Source organism: Acomys russatus, chromosome 12 (genome assembly GCF_903995435.1).
Source record: "Acomys russatus chromosome 12, mAcoRus1.1, whole genome shotgun sequence".
NCBI classification, from domain to species: Eukaryota; Metazoa; Chordata; class Mammalia; order Rodentia; family Muridae; genus Acomys; species Acomys russatus.
Window position 1 is genome coordinate 34,269,718 of NC_067148.1, and position 17,698 is coordinate 34,287,415.

The 17,698-nt window shown below is 43.7% G+C and overlaps 1 non-coding gene across 1 annotated transcript; it reads right to left on the reverse strand.

The window, feature by feature from the left end:
* Positions 1–7,325: 7,325 nt before the first annotated feature.
* On the reverse strand, positions 7,326–7,454 carry LOC127196784 (small nucleolar RNA SNORA17). The gene has a single exon (XR_007831551.1). It is a non-coding gene; the product is annotated as a small nucleolar RNA SNORA17 (small nucleolar RNA).
* Between the last annotated feature and the right edge of the window lie 10,244 nt (positions 7,455–17,698).

A 17,698-nucleotide genomic window follows, 5' to 3' on the forward strand; every position in this document is an offset into this window, starting at 1 on the left:
ATAATATGGAGGGCTTCGGGAATGGCTCAGTGGTTAAGAACGCCTGCTACTCTTGTAGAGAACCCAAGTTCGATTCTAACCCCCACATGGGGGCTCACAACTATCTGTAACTCTAGTTACAGGGGATCTGTGATGCCTTCTTCTGGTCTTGGCAGGAATTGCATGCACATGGTACATTTAACACAGAGACAAAACCTTCATACACATACACTAGAAATAGATAAATCTTTTTAAAATGGTAACTATATCATACTGGGAGGATGAGACTCCTGTAGACAGCAGGTGTGGCAAGCTGAGGCAATACGTTCAGCAGCCATTTCCTTTTCTTTCCTCAGGACAAAGAAACACATGTACAGAGAGCCAAGTGAGGGCACACTAAGCACATAACCAGTTGTGAGCCATGCAGCATGAGTTAAAAGCAGACAAGCCACCGCCAATGCTACCTATGAGACTCTCTTTAGGCTACTCTGGAGAGGTCAGTCACTGGGGGTTATAAAATAGAAAACATGTGGCTATTTAAATGTCTATGTGGTAAATGCACATAGAAATGTTGAAAATTAGCAGGGTGTAGTGGTTCATGTCTTTACTCCCAGCACTCAGGAGGCAGAGGCAGGTGGATCTCTATGAGTTTGAGGCCACTCTGGTCTACAAAGTGATACCAGGACAGGCAAGATGATACAGAGAAACCTTGACTCAGAAGAAAAGAAAAGAACTGTTGAAAATTAGTCTAAGACATAAAGCCTAAGTGGCCCAGAGAGCAACGTCCTCTTCAACAGACTTGGAGATTTCAAAGTGATGTGGGAACAGGGGTAGGAGAATTGGTAGGTTTGATTTGGACATACCAAATCAATATAATACAAATACAAAACAATAATAAATAAAAACTAAAGGAGAAGACAGGCAAATCACAGTTGTCCATCTCGTTGGCTCTGAATTATTATTATTATTGTTGTTATTGTTGTTGTTTATTGTTATTATTATTATTATTATTATTATTATTATTATTATTTGGATTTTATTTAGGAACTGATTAAATATTATCATTGTTCACCACACCCCCCCCCCTTTTGCTTCTAAATATCTATTTTTTGGGGTTCTATCTCACTTAGACATTCAGTTCCTGAAGAAAAGACACAGAGAGCTTTTAGATTTATTATACACCTTAAAGTACCTGGACCTGGGCCGATAGTAATACGCTAAGCGACTTTGCTTATAAAACTAACCCTGATGGCAGAATTTCCAGAAGTTGTATTCTGAATTTTATATTTCCTCTGTACATCCTAATTATCACACACTCTGCTTTTATTCTAAATAAATGTTTCTTCCAAGGAATTATTTTTTTTTAAATCATTATAATTTGCTCTAATAACAAAAATGGAAGGATCGTGCTGAACTGATACCATAATAATTTCAAAATGCTTGGTATCACAATGTCTATGACTGTTAATAAGAAATAGTGAGTACATCCCCTGGATGGGGAGGCCTGGTGGCACTCAGAGGAAGGATAGCAAGTTACCAAGAAGAGACTCGATATTCTAAGAGCATATATAGGGGGAGGAGGTCTCCCTCAATCACGGACATAGGGGAGGGGAGAAGGGGGGAAGTGGGAGGGAGGGAAGAATCGGAGGAAACAGGGGAAGGGCTAACAATCGAGATGTAATATGAATAAATTAATAAAATTAAAAAAAAAAGAAATAGTGAGTACATGTCAGGCATGATGACACATGCCTATAAACCTGCATACGTAAGGCTGAGGCAGGAGGATTGCCCAACGTGAAGGTGTCTGAGCTTTGAAGTAGGCATAAGGCCAACCTGGGGTATATAATAAAACCCTGTCTCAATGTTTTAGTCAGGGTTACTGCTTCTGTGATCAAACATGACAACGAAAGCAACTTGGAGTAGAAAGGGTTTACTTGACCTCCACTTCCACATCACTGTTCATCATCGAAAGAAGTCAGGACAGGAACTTAAGCAGGGCAGGAACCAGGAGTCAGGAGCTTGCGCAGGCCGTGGAGAGGTGCTGCTTTGCTGGCTTGCTCACCGCAGCTTGAGCAAGCTGTTCTTACAGAACCCAGAACCACCAGCCCAGGGATGGCCTCTCCCCCATCAATCACTAATTAAGAACATGCCTTACAGGCTTGCCTGAAGACTGATCTCATGGAGGCATTTTCTCAGTTGAGGCTTCCTCCCCTCTGATGCCTCCAGCTTGTGTCAAGTTAGCATAAAACTAGCCAGCACACTTTACAATGACAAAAAAAAGAAAGGAAGAGAAAAAAAAAGAACTATCATTCATTGAGAGCAAAGATACCCAAGTCACCCACTGTCCTTCATATACATGTGTATGCACAAACATGACCACATGTATACAACACATCAACATGTATACAATGCACACATAATAACAGAATTCTGATTGTAGGACGTCTTTGAGTCAGCTGCCAATAAACCAAAGTTCAGGAACACTTATGAAGAGGACAAAGAGTGCTTCCCTTGTTTGCTTGCTTGTTTGCTTTTAACTCTTTCATGAATTGTCTTGAGCTTGCTGACAAATGCATGTTTGGTCAACAGGTGTACAAGTGGCACTGTTTTGAAACTCGCTTTTCATGGAACCCTTGCTTCCCAGCTGAGTGTCCCAGGAAATGGGCAGTTTTCACCCACCTCGAACTTTCCCACAGTTAGTTCCTGCCGTCTGCCAGAAGTTGTACATGGCCCAGTAAGTGAAGGTTCGTTCACAACAGTGGTCACCTTGAATAAAATACTTGCTTGTAAGAAAGTTGCAGTATCCTGATGAGAGTAATCCCGTTCTCCTGAAATCCGAAATCCCGATATAAGAAATCCAACCAATACTAATTCTGAGCAGAGAAGCCAGAGTCACTGCTCTCTATTGTCTTGGTGTCGTTATCGCCAGCAAGAGTGTTATCTGTAGTTGAAGTTCCGAAAGGCGGACATAAGTTAACTCTGCCTTTTAAGAGCTAAATGTGAAAACAGGCTTGACCTCAGGCCTCGACTGTGTTCTTACCTAAATTCTTGAATCTTGGATTATAAGAATGAGACACAAACTTAATATAGCAATGAATACTTGTATTCTCCCCTCCCCCCCAAGAACCAGAACCCTGCCTCTGTTGTAGGAAGAAACTCCCCTCTTCCCTCCCTCACCTCTTGTGTATATAATATGTTTAATACACACACACACACACACACACACGTGTGTGTGTGCATGTATAGTATTATTTGTAGAAATACAAATTTCTCAAAAACATGCTGCCCTTGCTTAATTAAGTGAAAATACCTCCAAACTCATGTCTAGCATTGTGTCTCATGAAGCTGCTCTCTTCAATATCCCCAAAGAGATTAATACTTTTAAATGGAAAGAGTGGGATATTGTTTATCAACTCTTTGGCCATCTTCCCATGAGGATGACTTTTTTTCCCAGAACTCTTTTCAGCTGTAAAGGCAGCACATTCTAGTACAGGTAACCTGCATTCTCGCCATAAGTAGCTGAAGAAAAACTCATGGCGAAGGTACAATTTATAGTTAAATTCTCCCTCTGTGGAGACAAGAAAAATTAAAACAGGTGGAGTCCCGGATTCAGAAATCTTAAGTGTGTGACACGCAACACTTTTTGAATGCGGACACGACAGAACGAGCAACAAATCCACATTTGATCTCTTGGTAGGTTTTAATCAAAAGAGAGATGCACTAAAACATTGCATAAAATGAACTGCCTACATGTAGGCCTATGTAAAATATAAGTGAACTCTGCCTAGACTTAGGTCCTATTCCCAAGACATCTCAAAATAACATCCAATATTCCTAAATTTGAGACAGCTCTGCTCCCAGGAATTCTGAGTTAAGTGATATTCACCTCGTTTCTTTCTTTGAATGCTCAGAAAAAGCACTCTAAGAAAATCCTTGGGTTTTCCGGCTTTTTTCTGCCTAGTAGGTGGGTTTAGCAAGTCTGTGGCCTCCAGCGCCTTCAGGGGAAGCACAGATTCAGACAGAACATCAGGCAAGCAGCCAGAATCCTGAAATCTGGCCCGACCTTGCACAGCCATCAAGGACAGAGTGTTCCTTTGAGAGCACAGGCAACAAAGTTTGGCCTGGGACATGAGGCTTATACACTTGCATAAGGGCAGCAAGTACCGAATGAGATTCTATACTCATTTTCTCCCTTTGTTCCAGTGTTTTCTTCCCTTCTTTCTTCAACTACATGTAAATGCCATTAAGTGCTCAAGTCCAGGAAGGAAGGCTTGGATAGTCAGTCAGGGTTAGGTGTTTCCAAACTAAATTTCACAGAGCGGTAAAGTCCTCCTCATGCTCAGGTAAAAAGTCCTTCTCATACTCAACACTTCCAAGCCCCAAACCCAAGCCTCAGACTCTGTTGTGAAAATAAAATTCTGTAAAACCAGGCAGCTGAGCTGGCAAGATGGCTCAGTAGAGAAAGCTATTTGTTGTGATGACCTTAATGCTTAGAACCCATATGGTGGAAAGAGAAAACCAACTCCCACAAGGTGTCCTCTCATCGCTATATGTACAACATAGCACATGCCACTCACCCCCAAATAAGAGTAAAGGTAAATAAAGAAAGAAAAACAAGAAAATCCATAATTAAATTGTTAGGGGTTTAGGAATAATCACACACTGACCACTCAAATACTAAACTCAGACTGATGAAAGTTTATTTGAACACTGAACAAGAACTGACTGGTCAGGGACATAATCTGGGCTCGAGAGCCAGACTATGATTCAACCTCCACCCTCAGAAAGAACTTAGAGATGTAGATTGCTAGTAAAATTATGGTATTTTTGTTAATGGCTTTGACACAGAACATTTTGGGGAACAATTTAAAGCTCAGAAAAGCACACTTTTGATAATTGAGCAAGAGATTTTTGTTTGTTTGTTTGTTTGTTTTGTTTTTGAGACAGGGTTTCTCTGTGTAGCCTTGGCTGTCCTGGACTCACTTTGTAGACCAGGCTGGCCTCGAACTCACAGTGATCCGCCTGTCTCTGCCTCCCAAATGCTGGGATTAAACGTGTGCACTACCATGCCCGGCTCTCATTATAATTTTTATACTGCTTGCAAGATTTTGCTGGGATATATAAATTGTGGGATAAAGAATAAAGTTGTTCTCTGTCTGTCTGTCTGTCTGTCTATCTGTCTGTCTGTCTGTCTCTCTCTCTCTCTCTCTCTCTCTCTCTCTCTCTCTCTCTCTCTCTCTCTCTCTCTCGGTGTGTGTGTGTATGTGTGTGTGTGTTATCTGTTCTATTTTCGCCAGCCCCAGAGCACTAAGTTTTATTCTCAGAGAAAAGTCTGCTGAGTGAATAATTGCTGACTCCACACCCCTTCTCAGGGTACCTGACCTATCGAGGCTGGCCCGTGACAAGAGATCAAAGGTTTAGGGAAGAATTTTTCTATGGTTCTAGATTAGGGACTCTGAGCTGTCTCCATAAATCATTGAAATCCTCTGTCAAAGAGCAAAAATAGTGTTTGAATCTCTTGTTAGCAATGTAGTGTTTGGTATTGAGTACTTAGAGGAGAGGAGGGGTCAAAGGATAAGTCAATACTTAAGGGGGAATGTTGATACTCTTTAAGCAGGAGAATTTAGTCTCTGGGTCTAAGACATTTTGAGGGAAACAAGGGGCCAAAAAAAGACTATTATACATAGAGGCATGTAAATAAAACATGTAGATAAAACAAGGTTTTAAAAGTAAAACAATGTTCTTTAATTAATGATTTTTTGTCTCTACTGCAATGGATGGATGACAAAATTAGTTGCATGCTTATTATAATTCTATCTTTACCTCTATTTTGTGAAAAATTTCCCCACAAGCTTTTTAAAAAAACTTTTTATTGGTTCTTTGTGAATTTTACATCACGCACCCCAATCCCACTCAGCTCCCTTTCTCTTCAGATCTGCCCTCTGCCCTTGCAATCTCCCCCAACAGAGGGAAAAAAAATCCTGTGTAGAAGCTGTAGTTGTATCATAGTGTGCCCCACAGTATAGCTGAGGTCTGTCACAGTACGTCCCACAGTACACTCTTTTGTCCACACTTCTTTGCTTGCAAATGTTCATTGCAGGGAGTCCACTGATCTGGTATGAGACCTCTGGCTTCTGCTGGACTATCAATACTAGACTCTCACTGGGATTCCTCTTGGATATCCTGTTGTTGGCCTGTGTCATGGAGATGGATCTGTGTCATGTTTTGGATCTGTAGGACTGACCCTTTCATGGACTTCAGTGGTTCATTGATGAGGTAAATGTTGGAGCGGACCAATTCAATGCTCTGGATCTGGGCCCAGGAGATATCTGATCTGGGCAGCCTGTCAGCTCTTGGACATCTATACTACAGGGGCTAGCTCTCCTGCCCCTTCCAAGGTTGGCGCAGCCAATGCCACTGCCAGTGAGGGTCAGAGCCAGTTCTCCTGTTATCATGTCCTAGGAGCTGGCTCTTTGCCCACACCATCAGGGCCAACTCTACTATCCTGTAGGGGAGGAGCAGGGCCAGCTCTCCCAGACTCATATCCTCAGTGGTGGCTCACTTGCAACACCTGTAACCAGGGTCAGCTCTGCTGTACTTCCTGGGCAGTATGTGAGCCACTCTCCCTACTGTAGCTGGCTAGGGACAGGGGAAGCTCTTCTGCTCTAAGGCTCCCAGGGCCAGCTCTCTCAAGATGCCCAGGTGAGGGATGGGGCCAGTTCTGCACAGCCCTCAGACATCAACAGGCCCATGGGCAGCAGCCCAGACCAGGAACAACCACCTGGCCTTTGATGGTAGCAGGCCTCTGCTGCTACAGGGCCACAGACCCAGACATAGTCTCCAATGGCAGCACAGGCCAGGATCCCACCATGGTCCCAGGTGATATCACTGGATACAACTACTAACATCAAGCTGTTCCTCGCTATTCTTGAGTCTCCAGCTCTTCTTCTCTTTATTGTGCCTTCATCCTTCTGTTTCTTTTCTCTTCCCCCTCACCTTCCATTTCCCCACTACTTATTTGCTCCTCTTTGTGACACCCAGGGTCTCTGAGTGTCTGGGATCATCTCAGGTGTGGTGTTAGGGGTACTATGCTCTGTGCATACTTTATGGCACCTGGCAGAGGCATCTTGGGCCTGGTCTGCCCTGCCCCTCCCCCCAGGCCTTCAAGGCACTAGACTGGTGATCATTTTGGGCTCTCCCGCTGCTCACCCATGTGGTCCCATGCAAGTATTTGTCTCGGGCCCAGGTGAGGTTTTACTCATCTCTGGGTCACTCCTGCCTTGGGAATCCCTCTCTCTGAGCCTGTACAGAGGTGGACCACTGCTCACCTCAGGCTTGCTTCAGGGAGTGTTAAGTCTACCAATCATCCAGATGGTCACAGGTCAGAACACTGAGCTTAGACATAAGCTCTCTCCTCTCTGCCTCCTACACACATGTAACACAGCAGCCACACCTGCAATGCCTCTAGGGGCAGCTCTTGCCTACAAGCTTATGACACAGGTGCTATTTTTCTTCAGTCTTGAGTAAGAAATGCCTTAAATACTATATGCTAGACCCCTAAAGTTCGTGCCTCCAGGTGCTTGGACTGTTCTAGGCAACCCTGATTTAATATGGCCTCAGAAAATCCAGGCGAGCTATTGTAGTTTCCATACTCAGAGAAGATTCCAGCTGAGCCTTGCTCTCTTCACACCTGCCTTGCTTTTCTTTTAGTTAGATAACCTCTGAACTTTAGCCCATTCATTGGCCCCATATTCCTGAAAAGTCCTGCCTTCTTGATGTGTGACCTGTTTGATGGTGATTCTATCTCCTTCATTTTCATAGCTGAGTGACTTTTAAGGATTCCAAGTCTGTGGGGAACCCCAGTATCCCTCATGGCCTAGAAGTTACTCTGTCCCTTGAGGAATGAATGTTCTGACCCCTGCTAAAGATAAAAAGGTTAAAGTTTAACATTGTCAACAGTTGTTTATACCAGATCAGAACATCAAGGCAGAAGCAGTACTTGGTTTTAGACTACGGACAAATGAAATTCTTTTGTCCTTTAGCCTATTTTAACATCAACTTTAAAATTCCCCTGAGTTGTTTATGAACTCTATGTTAAAGGACACTAAGGGCAGCATTTCCTTAAACCGTGCTACTAAGGGACACTTTGATACTATCTGCCTATTTTTTTTTTTTTTCCTCCAATGGAAAGAACAAAAAAGAAAGAGGAGTGATTGGTATCCTATGCTTTCCTCCTTTGGGGTCTAGAAACAATACAAGGACTACACAAACTGTGCAGGAAAAGAAGAAAAGAAGAAGAAGAAGAAGAAGAAGAAGAAGAAGAAGAAGAAGAAGAAGAAGAAGGATTAGCAGGACCAGCTTTTGCAAACACTTCCCAGAAGAAGGGTCTGGTTCTCCGGTTTTTATGTTTCCCTGGTAAGCTGGGCAGAGCACACCTTTCTCTTGGATTCGGGTTGAGGACACACAGTCATGACAGTGCTGTGTACTGGTCTCCTACTGCGCCCGGAAGGAGTGCTCTACATACTTGGCCTTGTTTTAGCTTCACAACAAGGGTATGAGGTAGATGCTATTAATATCTCCATGTTACAAGTAAGGAAACAGAGACACAGAATGATTAAAGAAACTCCAAGAGAAGTGTTTTTTTTTTTTTTCAGCCTCAGTCTAGAATGTTCTTTCCGATGCATTTTCTATTTCGCATTAATAAAGTTAATAAAGGAGGAGTAACTCAAGAAGATCACCACTGCTCTGTTCTGTTTGTTTGCACCATCACTTTTCTCCTTTTTACCATACTTTTATATGTTCTAATCTTACTTTCCTTAAAAATACTAATTATTATTATTTTATTTTATGTGCATGTATGTCGGTGCACCACTTGTGTGTTGAGTGCTTGTGGAAGACCTCGGATCTCCTTGAACTGGAGTTACAGAAAGTGGGAGCCACCATGTGGATGCTAGAAATTGAACCCCAATAAGTACTCTTAACCACTGAGCCATCTCTCCAGCCCTTGCCACTCACAGGCATATGACTGCCCCTTTGAAAGCATGTATTTTATCTTACATAAGGTTATACTTTGATAATTAGAAGAAAGGCAATACTTCTGGTGGAATGAATTAATGAATTATTTTTTGCCCTCCTCAGCCATAAGCACCTTTCATTCCCCATCACACCAAATGTAAACTTTTTTTTCTCTCTCAAGACAGGCTTTCTCTGTGTAGCCTTGGCTGTCCTGGACTCACTTTGTAGACCAGGCTGGCCTGGAACTCACATTGATCCACCTGCCTCTGCCTCCTGAGTGCTGGGATTAAAGACATGTGCCACCATGCCCAGCTCTTCATTATTTTTTAATGGTCAGTTTAGGTATATCCATTGACATAAGGTTCTGGCTGCCACTGACATTTCAGTTAATGAAAGCACGCCCTTTCCTGGGCACAGTGGAAAATGTCAGTGTGGAGAGACCCCCCCCCCCCAGGACCGCATCCTAAGATGGCGCCTGGCACGCCGCCAGAGCCGCCTCTGTAGAACACAAACAAGTCCTTATTTGGATATAGCCCACTGCCTGCGGTAGTTCCGCCTTCGTGGACCTATGAGGTTGCGAGACGTGGCGTGAATGGATTGGATGATAGTATGCCTTATTAGTGCGTGACGGGTGTGGTTCGGGGGAGTTGCTTGCATGAAGAGCTTGAGTAAACTGCTTGGAGAAGAACTTGGTGGTTGCATCTTTCTTGCTGGCGCGACATGTCATTAGTCTTACTTACTCAGGTACGGAAGCAGGGGGATTGCTTAAATGTACAGAAGTTTGTGGCATCAGTCTGGGTAATATGAAGAAACACTGTCTCACACCCTCTAAAAAGGCATGCTTTATAGAACTCTCAAGTAATATATGTCATATTCCTACAAGGGATATACAAATGGAGTTTGTGAAATCTTGGTTATTGTTTAACCTTTTATATCACATTAATGTTGAGGCCTGCTCTTTGACATAAGCTGCAGCCATTTTTGTGTTCCATTTCCATTCTGTTTATAAGGTGAAATTAAGTTCAAAATTTTTTACTTTTTCTACTCTGCTTCCTAGAAGTAGTTATTCAGAATGCTGCCCCTAGATTTTGAGATCCCACCCCAAATGAACCAGAAGACTCAAAACCTCTGTAAACACAACAGCAATCTTTAATTCAGCCCAAGCTGGACAGGGCCCTACCACCTCGGAAGCGACCTAGGGTGTTGACCTAGGGAACTTTTTATAAGTTTCTCCTCCCAATGCCCCCTAAACAGTTAATATAAGGAGGTCTAATCCAAATAAACTGTGACAGGCTACCAAAAAAAAAAAAAAGTGCCAAGACTACCCATGGCTTAACTTCCCTTTGTTCTCTTTGTTTACCATTTTGCCAGGGAAGTGGGGGGGGGGGGCGGCAGGGGGTTGTATGTTTGTTTTGTTTTGTTAAATCTCCAATGTAGTGAGTCAGTTGCTAGGAAATGCTGTCTCTGATGGGGCTCTTCTTTGTAACTGTGAGTCAAATCTCCATATCTTCTATCTTTTAAGTCTATTTCTTCAAAGAATTTTGTGAACCTTAGGCCATTTGTAGCACCAAGGTCATCCGGTGTTAACAAGAGAATGCCTTCTCCTGGCGGTCTTGCTCCCTCTGGTGTTAATGTGCTCTCCCTGTCCATCTATCTGCTCTTTCTCTCAAGAGCTGACAGTAGTCAGCCCTGCCAAAGGGTCAAGTTAACCTTATATTTTACTATGAGTCACTGGTGTCATAATTTGTGCTCTGTTATCTCCACATTTGGCTACACTCAGCTTGGACTCTACGCAATCGCTGCTCTTGGCCACACTCCGGCTACACTCTGGAAGACCTGAACCTCCACCTCACTTACCTCACTTGGAACCAATCAGCTTAAAGGTTAGCTGATAGTACTTTGTCTAGTGAGTCAAAAATGTAATATTGCTTTGAACAGTTAGCCAAAATGTGTTACTTTTGCATTTGGATTTTTAATTAAAAAAAAAAAAAAAAAGAGAGAGAGAGAGAGAGACGGCCTTGAAAGCAAGTTGATGTCACTGTTAGGCTCCCAAGTGCTTTCTGTGGCCATGATCATGATCAGCTGGGAGAAGGCGTTCAATAAATTATCCGTAGCTCACTGATGGCTTGTGTGGCGGTTTTCTTTTACTATGAGAGGTAATAACAATTGATTCTGCATTTAGAAGCTCGTTTGTTACATGTATGTACAAGTCTGGAATCCTACCCTCAGAAACACACACACACACACACACACACACACAGACACACACACACACACACACACACACACTACTTGTAGTTGTTTGTTTTTATTTTATAAAAGGAAACAGAAACTTCAGGATAAAGAAACCAGGTGAACAGGTGTGGCTCCAATTAGCCTTAGCAGGAATGTAATCGAACAAGATCAAGGGCACATGTAATTTGCATTAATTCTGCCACTTGGAAATTTGGAAACAAACAAACAAAAACCCCAAACTCATCCAGATCAAGTCACTTCTAGAATGATGAAAAAAGATGGGGTATGGGTGGGTGTGGGTGGGGGAACCAACTAAAAACTAAACAAACCAAAAGGAACGAAGAAAGGCAAAATGAGAGTGCTTTAGGTCAGCTGATGCCTGCACACACAAGTCGTACATACATCATACCTACATACACACACACACACAATATAATTTGAAATATTCTTTTTAAAAAAGATTTATTTATTATGTATACAGTACACATTACATCACATTATAGATGGCTGAGAGCCACTCTGTGGTTGCTGGGAATTGAACTCAGGACCCCTGAAAGAGCAGTCAGTGTTCTTACCACTGAGCCATCCCTCCAGCCCCCTAAAATATTCTTGAAGAAATTAAAAAAAAAAAAGACTTAATGTCCTCCCAGATTGTTGGCTCTATGAAGTACTAAACCTTTCCTTTTAAACATTTCTGTATGTCCTACTTTCAGTTAGGGTCGGTTGTTGATTTCTAACAAAACGTATCTTTCACTTTCAGGACCATGCCCTGCTCAAATGGCTTTACGTATTTGTGTAATTTACGTTTCCTTTCGGTTCATCACAACATAGTTAACAACAAACACGGAGCCAAGATAAAAGAGGAAAATGAGGGTGTTTATTAAACTATAACTGTGGAAAAATATCTTTCACTTTCACTATTTCATTGTTTCTGAATCAGTGACTGTTCTCCTTGACTTAGCCTCTTTAGAAATCTAATCTGGACTCCTTTGGAGTTCAAAATCTTCGGGTATTCCCCATTACAAAACGTCAGATTCATAAACGTAAACAGCACAGCTGTCATTGAACTAAAACAAAACACAACAAAGGAAGCGACCATATACATGAATTCAAGTTCAACTGGAGAGAGAACTGAACCAACTATTATTTCCGTATCAAATATATTTCTTCTTTTTTCCCCCCTCAGAGAGTGGCTACAAACTTTTGCAAGGAAAAAAAAAAAAAAAAAAAAAAAAAAAAAAAGAAAAAAGAAAAAAAAAAAGAAAGAAAGAAAGAAAGAAAAGAAAAGAAAGCACAATCCTTTACAGAGAGTATTCAGACAGCATGGAGTGAGCCTTCCAAAGTTAGAAAATGGATTTCATGCACACTTCAGCGCGGGGCGTTCGGGTGCGTTGCGCTGCTCCACTCCCGACTCTCCCTCGCTCAGCCCGGCGGTGGGGCGGGGAGGGCGCACGGGGTGTGTGTTGGGGGGGGGGGGGGGGGGGAAGGCGCTAGTCGGGGATGCGCAGGGCCCGGCGCAAACCCCGCCCGAGCTGGCGGCACCGCCCTGCGGCCCGCCCGCAGTTGGCTGTCCCCGAGGCCCGCCCCGCCGCCCGGCCGCCCCGCCGCCCGCCTTCGTCCGCTGCGGAGCCTGGGAGTCCCGTCCGCTGCCCTTCGTCCCGCCATGGCTGCGCGCCTGCTCCTCCGCTCCCTGCGCGTCCTGGGCGCCCGCTCCGCGCCATGCCCGCCGCCCTCTGCCCGGTGAGTGCAGGTCCAGCTTAGGGTGCGGGCAGCCGGGGTCCCGGGGATGGGTTGTAGCGCGGTACGGCCGTCAAGCCGGGCCGATGCAGCTAAGGAACGGGGCCTTCTTTCCGGGACCCCGGGCTGCCCTGCTGTGGCGTGGAGAACTCGGGGTATCATCCCCGCTTCCCCACCACGGGCCGCCGCGCCCCCAAAGGCAAGGCTCCGTCGAATGCTCGCTCGGGCCACAGCCACAGGCCCGCCCTGCCCCGCGTCCTACAGCTTGTCCAGTGATCTGGCTTTCAAAGCGTTGCCCTGAAGCGGGGGCGGGGACGGTCACCCCTGGGGCGCGCTGCCACTAAGTAGCAACAACCTTTAGCCCAGTTGGAACTGAGGCTGGGGACTGCCATCTCACAGTGAACTTGGGACTACGGGGGCGCGTACCGGAAGACTGGAGCTACAGTAGTAATTCTTACTCCAGCGTCCCGGCGAGGGCCCGGTCTGATAAATTAGCTGTAGATTTATTAGCAAATCCTTAAACTAATTAAACATAGAGCTTTAGACACTATTAAGGCGTGTTTATGCTGAGATCAAAAGTTTTACCTGTCCTAAAATCCATTCATTGGATAAAGCAAAACTGGAAGCTCAAAGCTTCGTTAATTAGGGTGACAGGACATTTAAACGAGCTAATTAGCACATTGTTGTGAGATACAGTAAAGTGCTGTGGTCACGCTTCCCCATCCTGGCGAGACTTGGGAAAGTTCCAAGGACTTTTAAGGTAGGAATGCTTTTCTAGTCAGCCCAATACTCTGAGTATCTGATGTTCTCAGAGGCTATTGGAAAATGGTCGATGAGTCAGGAGCTATACATTTCTTACCACGGGTGTCTTAAACTTTTATGAGCATAATGGCCAAAGATCTTGTTGAAACGGAGTCTGAGTCAGCATTTATGGAGTGAGGCCTGTGCCGAGCCCAGACCATGTACTTAGTCTCCAGCTCCCAGGGCCTGGGTGCGCTAGTGGTTCCTTTCTTTTATAGTTCTTCCTTTTTATGTAAATGAGGCTTTAAAGTGTTGGCACAGGCCTGTAATCCACCCCTCCCACCCCAACCACACTGGAGGCACAGGGCAAGGGATGTAGTACTTAGTGAGACACTGACGTAAAAAACAAAGACAACAGAGACGAGCCTGATTTTATTCAGCCCAGGCATCTCAAAACTGAAAATAGATGTTTCAGCAAACTTAACTGCCAAGTTAATGTTTTGATTCTTGTCCTATGCATATCCCCTTCAGCACCTTTAACTGGACTGGACAGTGTTTATTTGGGCGGTTCTTTTTCTGATATTCTGTAATTTTTTTTTTTTTTGGCACATTATGGGGTGTAATATTTTAAGACCTAGGCAGACTTACATACAAGTTCTCTATTTATTGATAAACATTACCACCTGAGTCTTAGAAGCATTGTGTCTTAATCTCAGCATTGTTTTTACACGGAGGAAAAAAACCAGTGTGTGAAAATCCCTGTGGACAACATGTACTTTAAAATGCTTACGCAATAGCAATAGATTGAAAGCAGCCGGTTCAGCTATAGGGATCAAGTAAGCTTTTGTCTACTTGATTTGACATGGTCCTGGGATCGGTGAGGATCTGTGAGGATCGGTGAGACCACCTGCTGGTCTTGTGCCCTGTTCACTCTGTCCTTTTGAAACTTTGGTTTGTTGCCTCTAGTGAAGTTTAGGGGGTGTGGCCTTGCTGCAGGAACTAACTCATTAGGGTGGCGCCTGTTGCCATTTGCAGTTTGCTTTCTCTTTGTGCTTGTGGCTCAAGATGTGACCTCTCAGCTTCCTGCCTCAGCCATGCGTTTACCTCCATGCCTTTCTGCCATAATGGTGATAGACCCTATGTAAGCCCCAAATAATGTGGAATTTTATCACAGCAACAGAAAAGTAACTCATATAGTACCGTACTTTCATCATCGTATTTGTTAATGAACATATATGTTTATTCCATCCTCTGGAGGTTCCCCAACCCCCAGCCCCCCATCTCACCCCCACAGGGTTTCTCTGTGTAGCCTTGGCTGTCCTGGGCTCCCATTTTAGACCAGGCTGGCCTTGAAGTTATCGATCTGCTTGCCTCTACCTCCTGAGTGCTGGGATTAAAGGCGTGCGGCACCATGCCTGTCTTCTTCTGGTATTTCTGAGTACAGCAACAATGAATGGGTGTATAAGGATCGCTGTAATTGGATACAGCATCTTTTGGGTATATGTGCGGGAGTTGTATCGCTGGCTGGGGCATACGGTAGTCCAGCTTCTAATTCATTCTCTCTCTCTCTCTCTCTCTCTCTCTCTCTCTCTCTCTCTCTCTCTCTCTCTCTCTCTGTGTGTGTGTGTGTGTGTGTGTGTGTGCGCGCTTCCCCCTGCCCCTTCCTCTTTCAGGAAACCTCTACACTGTTTTCCAAAGTGGGTTCACTAGTTTACATTACCACCAACACCAGTGTGTAATGGTTTCTCCACCACACTAATTCCAGCCTAGTTGTTAATTGTAATTAGCAACATTGATGGCCACATTGACGTGAGGTGAGGTAGAAGTTTGAAATAGCTTTAATCTGCATTTCCCTGATGACTGAGGATGCTGACCACTTTTTAGGTGTCAAGATCTGTTCAGGTGGGTTGTTTCAATTTTGGTTTTAGCTTTTCCTCCTCCCCGCCTCCTCCTCCTCTTCCTTCTTTGTGTATTCTAGACATTAAGCCTCTGTCAGATGTACAGTCGACAAAGGTTTTCTCCATCCTGTGTGCCACCTCTACACTTGATTGGCAGTTTTCTTTGCTGAACAGAAGCAGCTTTTTAGTTTTATGGGATCACGTTTGTGGGATTTTGATCTTATTTCCTGTGCTACCAAGGTCCTAATCCTTAACCACACTCATGTGTTGGAGTGTACTCCCTTTTACTCTGGGAGCTTCAGGATATCAGATCTTATATTGAGGAGCTTGATCCACTTGGAGTTTGGTTTTGTGCAGGGTCAGAGATATGGATCTAGTTTTAGTCTCAGTCCCCCTGCCGCCCCCTCTCTCTTTCTGAGACAGAGTTTCTCTGTGTAGCGTTGGCTGTCCTGGACTCACTTTGTAGACCAGGCTGGCCTCGAACTCACAGAGATCCACCTGCCTCTGCCTCCCTAGTGCATCACCACACCCGGTATAGGTTTAGTCTCTTATACAGCTTCCCCAGCACCATCTGTTGAAGATGCTATCTTTTCCCAAGTATATACTTTTGACATCTTTGTCAGCAGCTGGACTTGCCTACACTTAGGTTTGTGTGCCGTGCTCCACTGTTCCCTGTGTGTCTTCTGTTGCCATTGTTGTGCTGTTTCTATTGCCATCCTCTGTAGGGTAACTTGAAATCAGGTATGGTGATACCTCTGGCAACATTCAAGGTTGCTTTGGCTATCTTTGCTGTTTTGTGCCTCCATATAAATTTCAATATTTTTCCCATTTCTTTGAAGAGTAGCTGAGGAATTTTTGTTGGGATTGGATTGAATTTGTAGATTGCTTTGGATAGGATGGCCATTTTCATAATATTAATTCTTCTGAGCCATGAACATAAGTGGTCTTTCCAACTTGCAGTGCTGTCCTCGGTTTCATTCTTCAATGTCTTTTTGTTTGTTTGTTTTTTGTTTTGTTTTTGTTTTTGAGTCAGGGTTTCTCTGCATAGCCTTGGCTGTCCTGAACTCGCTTTGTAGACCAGGTTGGCCTCGAACTCACAGCAATCCACCTGCCTCTGCCTTCAGAGTGCTGGGATTAAAGATGTGTGCCACCTCCGCCTGGCCATTCTTCAGGTTCTTAAAGTTTACATTGTAGAAGTCTTTTATTTCCTTGGTTACATTTATTCCTAGGGGTGTGTGTGTGTGTGTGTGTGTGTGTTTGTGTGTGTTTGTGTGTACTGTGAATGGGATTGTTTCCACGATTTCTTTTTCAGTATGTTTGTTATTGACATATACGAGGTAACCTCTGAATTTTGTGTGTTTTGTATCCTACTACTTTGCTGAAAGTGGTTATTAGCTCTGAGAGTAGTTTTTGTGGAGTCTTTATAGTCTCTTAGGCTAGATTCATATTATCTACAAATAGAGATACTTGGAATTCTTTTCCTATTTGTATCCTATGTATTTTGCTTTCTTGTCTTATTGCTCTAGCTAAGTTCTCAAGCACTGTATTAAACAGGAGTAGAGAGAATCACTCTATGTTATTCCTATCTTAAGGGGAATGGTTTGAGTTTTTCTCTGCTGAGCGTGATGCTGGCTATAGCTTTGTCAGGCTGAGACATGCTGTTTCCACTCCTAGCTTCTCTACGACTTTTACCATGATGGGATCAGTGTTCCTCAAGGGCTTTGCTTTTACTTTTTTTTTTTTTCCTGGATCTTTATCTGGTTTTAGTATCAGCTTGCTTTAGAAATAAGTATTAATGTTCATCAAAAGCTCATAAGAAATTTAAGTTTTTAACTCTACTTCCTGTGATCAAGAAATAGGTCTTTGGGCTGGAGAGATGGCTCAGTGGTTAAAAGCACCAACTGCTCTTCCAGAGGTCCTGAGTTCAATTCCCAGAAACCACATAGTGGCTCACAACCATCTGTAATGTGACCTGATATGCACAGTAAACAAAATAAATAAACAAAAAATGTTTTTTAAAAAAAGAAAGAAATAGGTCTTTTCAAGCCAGGCATGACAGTGGTGCACACATTTAATCCAACACTCAGGAGCCA